Source organism: Trichomycterus rosablanca, chromosome 13 (assembly GCF_030014385.1).
Source record: "Trichomycterus rosablanca isolate fTriRos1 chromosome 13, fTriRos1.hap1, whole genome shotgun sequence".
Classification (NCBI taxonomy): Eukaryota; Metazoa; Chordata; class Actinopteri; order Siluriformes; family Trichomycteridae; genus Trichomycterus; species Trichomycterus rosablanca.
In genome coordinates this window covers 623,095-630,886 of record NC_086000.1, presented here as the reverse complement: position 1 = coordinate 630,886, position 7,792 = coordinate 623,095, and the positions used below count along the sequence as shown (strand labels likewise).

The 7,792-nt window shown below is 48.2% G+C and overlaps 1 protein-coding gene across 1 annotated transcript in view; it reads right to left on the bottom strand.

The window, feature by feature from the left end:
- The window catches only part of lrfn5a (leucine rich repeat and fibronectin type III domain containing 5a), a 27,690-nt gene extending 24,654 nt beyond the window's left edge, over window positions 1-3,036 (bottom strand). The window contains exon 1 of the mRNA XM_063006972.1: window positions 2,761-3,036. The gene's annotated coding sequence lies outside the window, so the exon portion shown is untranslated. The remainder of the gene's footprint in view (window positions 1-2,760) is intronic.
- Between the last annotated feature and the right edge of the window lie 4,756 nt (window positions 3,037-7,792).

Sequence of the window (7,792 nt, the reverse complement as noted above, 5' to 3'; positions counted from 1 at the left end):
CTATCTCATTTATACATCAACCCATAATTTATACATCCATCCCATATACCATCAACCCATCAGTCAGAGTCCAGGAACCCCTTTGTCCCATAATCCATCAACCCATCTATCTAATCATCCACACATCAATCCAATAGTACATCAAACCATTCATCCTCTATTATTAAACAATGAACCATCCATCACCCCATCTCTTCATCCATCCAACCTATCCATCCTTCCAACAACCAATCATCCCATCCATTCATCCAACAACCAATCATCCCATCCATCCAACAACCAATCATCCCATCCATCCATCCATCCAACAACCAATCATCCCATCCATCCATCCAACAACCAATCATCCCATCCATCCATCCATCCAACAACCAATCATCCCATCCATCCATCCAACAACCAATCATCCCATCCATTCATCCAACAACCAATCATCCCATCCATCCAACAACCAATCATCCCATCCATCCATCCATCCAACAACCAATCATCCCATCCATCCATCCAACAACCAATCATCCCATCCATCCATCCAACAACCAATCATCCCATCCATCCATCCATCCAACAACCAATCATCCCATCCATCCATCCATCCAACAACCAATCATCCCATCCATCCATCCAACAACCAATCATCCCATCCATCCATCCATCCAACAACCAATCATCCCATCCATCCATCCATCCAACAACCAATCATCCCATCCATCCATCCAACAACCAATCATCCCATCCATCCATCCATCCAACAACCAATCATCCCATCCATCCATCCATCCAACAACCAATCATCCCATCCATCCATCCATCCATCCAACAACCAATCATCCCATCCATCCATCCATCCAACAACCAATCATCCCATCCATCCATCCAACAACCAATCATCCCATCCATCCATCCATCCAACAACCAATCAGCCCATCCATCCATCCAACAACCAATCAGCCCATCCATCCATTATTTTAGCTTTTATATAAACCATCAGACCATCCATCTCATTTATACACCAACTCATCCATCCAATCATCCATCAATCCATCCACCAATCCAAGAGTCCAGGAACCCATCCATCCATCCCATATACCATCAATCCAACAGTACATCTAACCATTCATCCCATATTATTTAACAATGAGACATTCATCCATCCTCCATCCATCATCCATCCATCCATCATCCATCCATCCAACCATCATACATCCATCCGTCCATCATACATCATACATCCATCTAATCATCCATCCATCCATCATCCATCCATCCAACCATCATCCATCCATCCAACCATCATACATCCATCCGTCCATCATACATCATACATCCATATAATCATCCATCCATCATCCATCCAACCATCCATCATCCATCCATCCATCCATCCATTCATCATCCATCTAATCATCCATCATCCATCCATCCATCCATCCATCATCCATCCATCCATCATCCATCCATCATCCATCATCTATCCATCATCCATCATCCATCATCCATCCATCATCCGTCATCCATCCATCCATCATCCATCCATCCATCATCTATCCATCATCCATCCATCATCCATCATCTATCCATCATCCATCCATCCATCATCTATCCATCATCCATCCATCATCTATCCATCATCCATCAATCATCCATCATCCATCCATCATCCGTCATCCATCCATCCATCATCCATCTATCCATCATCTATCCATCATCCATCCATCATCCATCATCCATCTAATCATCCATCATCCATCATCTATCCATCATCATCTATCCATCATCCATCCATCATCCATCTAATCATCCATCCATCCATCCATCCATCCATCATCCATCTAATCATCCATCTATCCATCATCCATCCATCATCCATCTAATCATCCATCCATCCATCATCTATCCATCATCCATCATCCATCTAATCATCCATCATCCATCCATCCATCATCCATCATCCATCCATCCATCATCCATCCATCCATCCATCATCCATCATCCATCCATCCATCCATCCATCTAATCATCCATCATCCAGCGGGTGGGTCACTAGGTTTTCACACATACCTGATATGATCAAAAGTATTCGGACACCTGACTGAACTTGCTGGACGTTCCATTTTGTGCCCATTCAGAACATTCGAAACACGACAGCGTTTGTACGAGCGGGCTCTGGTCAGGGCTGTGTGCAGGCCGCTGGAACAGGACGAGAAAGGGCCTTCCCTAAACCGTTGCCGTGCCTGAATGTTGATTTATTACCCTGGTTAGCGACTGTTCTGGCGAAAACACACAAATTCGAGAGTTAGAAGTGGCGTCCTGATACTTTTGTACATAAAGTGTATTTATATATTAAATTACTGAGTGGCTATTAATGGTAATTATTTATAAAGAGCTCGTGTTTGTTCTGATGATTCAAAATGACGTTTTAGACCGAAACTAATGCGCTGGTGTAACTCACACGTGTCTTATGTTAAGTGAAACGAGAGGATGATACATCATCGTCCTGGAGCTCCGCCAGCGACCGTCTCGACTCCCTAACGCACCAAGAGAACGCACCCGGAGAACGACCTCCCAAATAATAAATAATAATAATCAGCAGGATCAGCTGCACCTAACCAAGAACTGTTTCAATTCCTCATTCAGACCTTCAGAATTCAGTCGTTCGTCAACACGGCAGCCTCACACACACACACACACACACACACACACACTCGTTTGGCACAGACAAACGTCGCCGTTTTGCCAAAACGTGAAACCCAAAGTTACCTTGGATCAGGAACGCCGGCGTCAGGGGAGCTCGGTCTCCTCTCGTATCAGATTTTCTCCTGCTGCTGCTTCTGCTGCCGCTCGCTCCTGCCCCATCCCATCCGACCCTGACAGCGTTTCACTCAGGGGTGAGCGGCACATATCCCGAATCTAACGCAGAGCTACAAATCCACGCCACCGGGACCCAAATCCTGAAAATAAATCCTGGAAATCCGGAAATCCTGCAGACGCTCCTCATGAAGTGCAGACGCTCCTCATGACGTGGACGAGAGAATCGAGATCAATCACCTTTAATAAATCCAAAGAGAGGACGAGGGTCGGATCACAATCCGCCGGAGTATACGAGTGTAAGAGCGACGCTTCCGGACTGACAGACGCTCCCATCTGCAGATCAGATCGGGTCGGGATCGGGTCGGGATCAGGACGGGATCCGGCGGCGGAACAGCTCCTCCTTATGCTGGCGTCCGCACACGCTCCCCGGAGCGCTCCCTCCGATCGGGCGCACCTCCGAGTCCTCCATCCGGCTCAGACGCTCGCTCTCGATCTCCCGCTCATCTCCTCATGCTGCCGTCTCGCCTCAGACCTGCAGACGGGGGGGAAATCTGGCGGACGCCTGCAGGGACGGAATTATCACAGAGGAGCGACGACGGATCATACAGCGGCAGAGAGGAGAGAGAAATAATCTGCAGCCGAGAGAATCCGGAAAAGAGAGAGCACATCGGACGGCTGCGGCAGCACGGACGAGCCGGGAAGAAAAGCTCCTCTGTGTCTCTGCAGATACTGAGAGAGAGGAGGTGAGAGAGCGGGTGAGCGAGAGAAAGAGAGAGAGAGACAGAGAGAGAGCAGGCGAGAGAGAGAGAGAGACAGAGAGAGAACGGGCGAGAGAGAGAGAGAGAGAGCAGGCGAGAGAGAGAGAGGGAGAGAGACAGAGAGGAGGTGAGAGAGAAAAAGAGAGAGAGAGAGAAAGCATTAACAAATAAAAGGAAACAGGAGAGAGAGAAAGCGAGAGCGTTTCAGAAAAACAAGAACCATGATTACATGTATCCTAATATTCCGATTTAGAACACACCCATGTTTACACCTGGATCAGAATAGAACACGCCCATGTTATGCCCATTCTGATTGAGGTGTAAACATGGGCGTGTTCTATTTTGATCCAGGTGTAAACATCGGCGTGTTCTATTCTGATCGGGGTGTCCAGGTGTAAACATGGGCGTGTTCTATTCTGATCCAGTTGTCCAGGTGTAAACATGGGCGTGTTCTATTCTGATCCAGGTGTAAACATGGGCGTGTTCTAGTCTGATCCAGGTGTAAACATGGGCGTGTTCTATTCTGATCCAGGTGTAAACATGGGCGTGTTCTAGTCTGATCCAGGTGTAAACATGGGCGTGTTCTATTCTGATCCAGGTGTAAACATGGGCGTGTTCTATTCTGATCCAGGTGTAAACATGGAACACGTGTGAATAGTTTTGGGACGCTCATGTTGGGGTTCCACATTATCTGGTTGGTTAGTGAATAATTTGAATATTTGGAGTAGAAACATAATAATTACTCGTTTAAATGAAGATGAATGAAGCAGCTGCAGTTGAACATCTTGAGGAAGATGAAGAATAATGATCAGGAACTCGGCGCCAGTGTTCCTGAGGTCCTGATCTACACGCCCTGATTGATGGAACACCTCTGAAGACGCCGTGTTCCTGTTACTTCAGTCCTTGTGCTGCTTATTTACGACGTTTTCCCGCCGGTCGCTGATGGAAGTCCGATCCTCAGTGTGCAGTAAATTCCTTCGCACAGTCATCCGACCGGCCCAGCGGAAACGTCCTGTTATGGCGTCGAAACATTGTGAAAGTGACGTGATGATCAGCACTGAGCGAGCCTACGAGACGTCCAGAACGTAAAACAAGAAACCAGCTCATAATGACCTCGTAAGTTCCGTTACTTCATCATGTTCTTCATCTCTGATCCTCTGAAGCTCCGTCAGGTTAAACGCCGAACGCTGATTAGTTTCCGTCCCGGCTTCATCCCGGTCAGGGTCGCAGGGGGTCCGGTTTTACTAAGAAGAATCTCTAAGCACAGAGCAGTACCACACCCTGGACAGGACACCAATCCTCCGCTGGGTTTTGGTCAGTTCCCAAGACACTGACCCCCTTCCCCCCCGCCGATTGGCCGATAGCACCTCTGGGGAATCGAACCCTTGACCCTGGATCGAACCCAATAATTAGAAGGGGTGAGGGGCGTCGACATATCGTCATATCTTGCATACTCAAGATCCATCACTGTTCCTCTCAAGGGTTCCTCTGAAGCTCGCCTCTGTTCCCTCAAACCTTCATCTGTCACACCTCTGGTTCTGGATCTGAGGAGGCTTCGCTGTGGTCCGTTATGGACCTCTGATTGACCATGGTGTCCATTTTTGAGGTCGCTGCAGGTATCGTAGCGCAACGTTCACCTCAGGGAACCTGGGACAGAACTGTGTGTACAAGAGCTATGAAGCCTGCTTGACCGAGGCACTGGTGGCATCTGCTCCAGCAGAAAACCAGACCTATCGAGAAAGCAGGCTGCCAACCAAGGAGCCGGCAAATCTGTGAAGAAGAAACCGTGATCAATAGAGACACGTCCACCTGGAGCGAATTAAGATTAAGATCTCTGAGATTCGAACCCAAAGCCGTGAGGATTTGATGGGAGCTGCACCACCTCCTTCTTCCTTTCCAGTTCGACCAACCTTCATTGTTCTGAGGAGCACCTGGCTCACAGTCATCGTTCCAATTCATCCAAACTGTGTTTGATAGAGTTCAGGTTAGGACTTGTGTGGCTAAAATGGACGCGCTGGTGTTCCAGGAGGGTGCTGATGGGTGGAGTTGGTTCATCATGAGACGAGATGTTCTCACCTGCCCTCGTCTCCACTCGTCACTTCTCAGCTCGTCTGTCACGTCTCGTCATGTTTCCACCCGTCGCTCCGCTCTGTCCTATAAATAGTTTCTGTTGGCTAATAATTAGCGCTCGCGTCTAGTCTACATCTTAGCTACGATGAGTCCTGTTAGCATCGGTACCAGGACGTTCTGAGCAGGTCCTTCAGCCATTTGCTAAATCAAGAACTTCTGAGGTCCTGTCTGTGGTTGCTGACACACACCATCAGATCCACATCTAATAGATCCCTCACCCTCACACGCACCATCAGATCCACATCTAATAGATCCCTCAGCCTCACACACACCATCAGATCCACATCTAATAGATCCCTCACCCTCACACGCACCATCAGATCCACATCTAATAGATCCCTCACCCTCACACACACCATCAGATCAACATCTAATAGATCCCTCACCCTCACACGCACCATCAGATCCACATCTAATAGATCCCTCACCCTCACACGCACCATCAGATCCACATCTAATAGATCCCTCACCCTCACACGCACCATCAGATCCACATCTAATAGATCCCTCACCCTCACACGCACCATCAGATCCACATCTAATAGATCCCTCAGCCTCACACACACCATCAGATCCACATCTAATAGATCCCTCACCCTCACACGCACCATCAGATCCACATCTAATAGATCCCTCAGCCTCACACACACCATCAGATCCACATCTAATAGATCCCTCACCCTCACACGCACCATCAGGTCCACATCTAATAGATCCCTCACACTCACCATCAGATCCACATCTAATAGATCCCTCACCCTCACACGCACCATCAGATCCACATCTAATAGATCCCTCAGCCTCACACACACCATCAGATCCACATCTAATAGATCCCTCACCCTCACACGCACCATCAGATCCACATCTAATAGATCCCTCAGCCTCACACACACCATCAGATCCACATCTAATAGATCCCTCAGCCTCACACACACCATCAGATCCACATCTAATAGATCCCTCACCCTCACACGCACCATCAGATCCACATCTAATAGATCCCTCACCCTCACACGCACCATCAGATCCACATCTAATAGATCCCTCAGCCTCACACACACCATCAGATCCACATCTAATAGATCCCTCACCCTCACACGCACCATCAGATCCACATCTAATAGATCCCTCAGCCTCACACACACCATCAGATCCACATCTAATAGATCCCTCACCCTCACACGCACCATCAGATCCACATCTAATAGATCCCTCACACTCACCATCAGATCCACATCTAATAGATCCCTCACCCTCACACGCACCATCAGATCCACATCTAATAGATCCCTCAGCCTCACACACACCATCAGATCCACATCTAATAGATCCCTCACCCTCACACGCACCATCAGATCCACATCTAATAGATCCCTCACCCTCACACGCACCATCAGATCCACATCTAATAGATCCCTCACCCTCACACGCACCATCAGATCCACATCTAATAGATCCCTCACACTCACCATCAGATCCACATCTAATAGATCCCTCACCCTCACACGCACCATCAGATCCACATCTAATAGATCCCTCAGCCTCACACACACCATCAGATCCACATCTAATAGATCCCTCACCCTCACACGCACCATCAGATCCACATCTAATAGATCCCTCACCCTCACACGCACCATCAGATCCACATCTAATAGATCCCTCACCCTCACACGCACCATCAGATCCACATCTAATAGATCCCTCAGCCTCACACACACCATCAGATCCACATCTAATAGATCCCTCACCCTCACACGCACCATCAGATCCACATCTAATAGATCCCTCACCCTCACACGCACCATCAGATCCACATCTAATAGATCCCTCACCCTCACACGCACCATCAGATCCACATCTAATAGATCCCTCAGCCTCACACACACCATCAGATCCACATCTAATAGATCCCTCACCCTCACACGCACCATCAGATCCACATCTAATAGATCCCTCACCCTCACACGCACCATCAGATCCACATCTAATAGATCCCTCACCCTCACACACACCATCAGATCAACATCTAATAGATCCCTCACCCTCACACGCACCATCAGATCCACATCTAATAGATCCCTCACCCT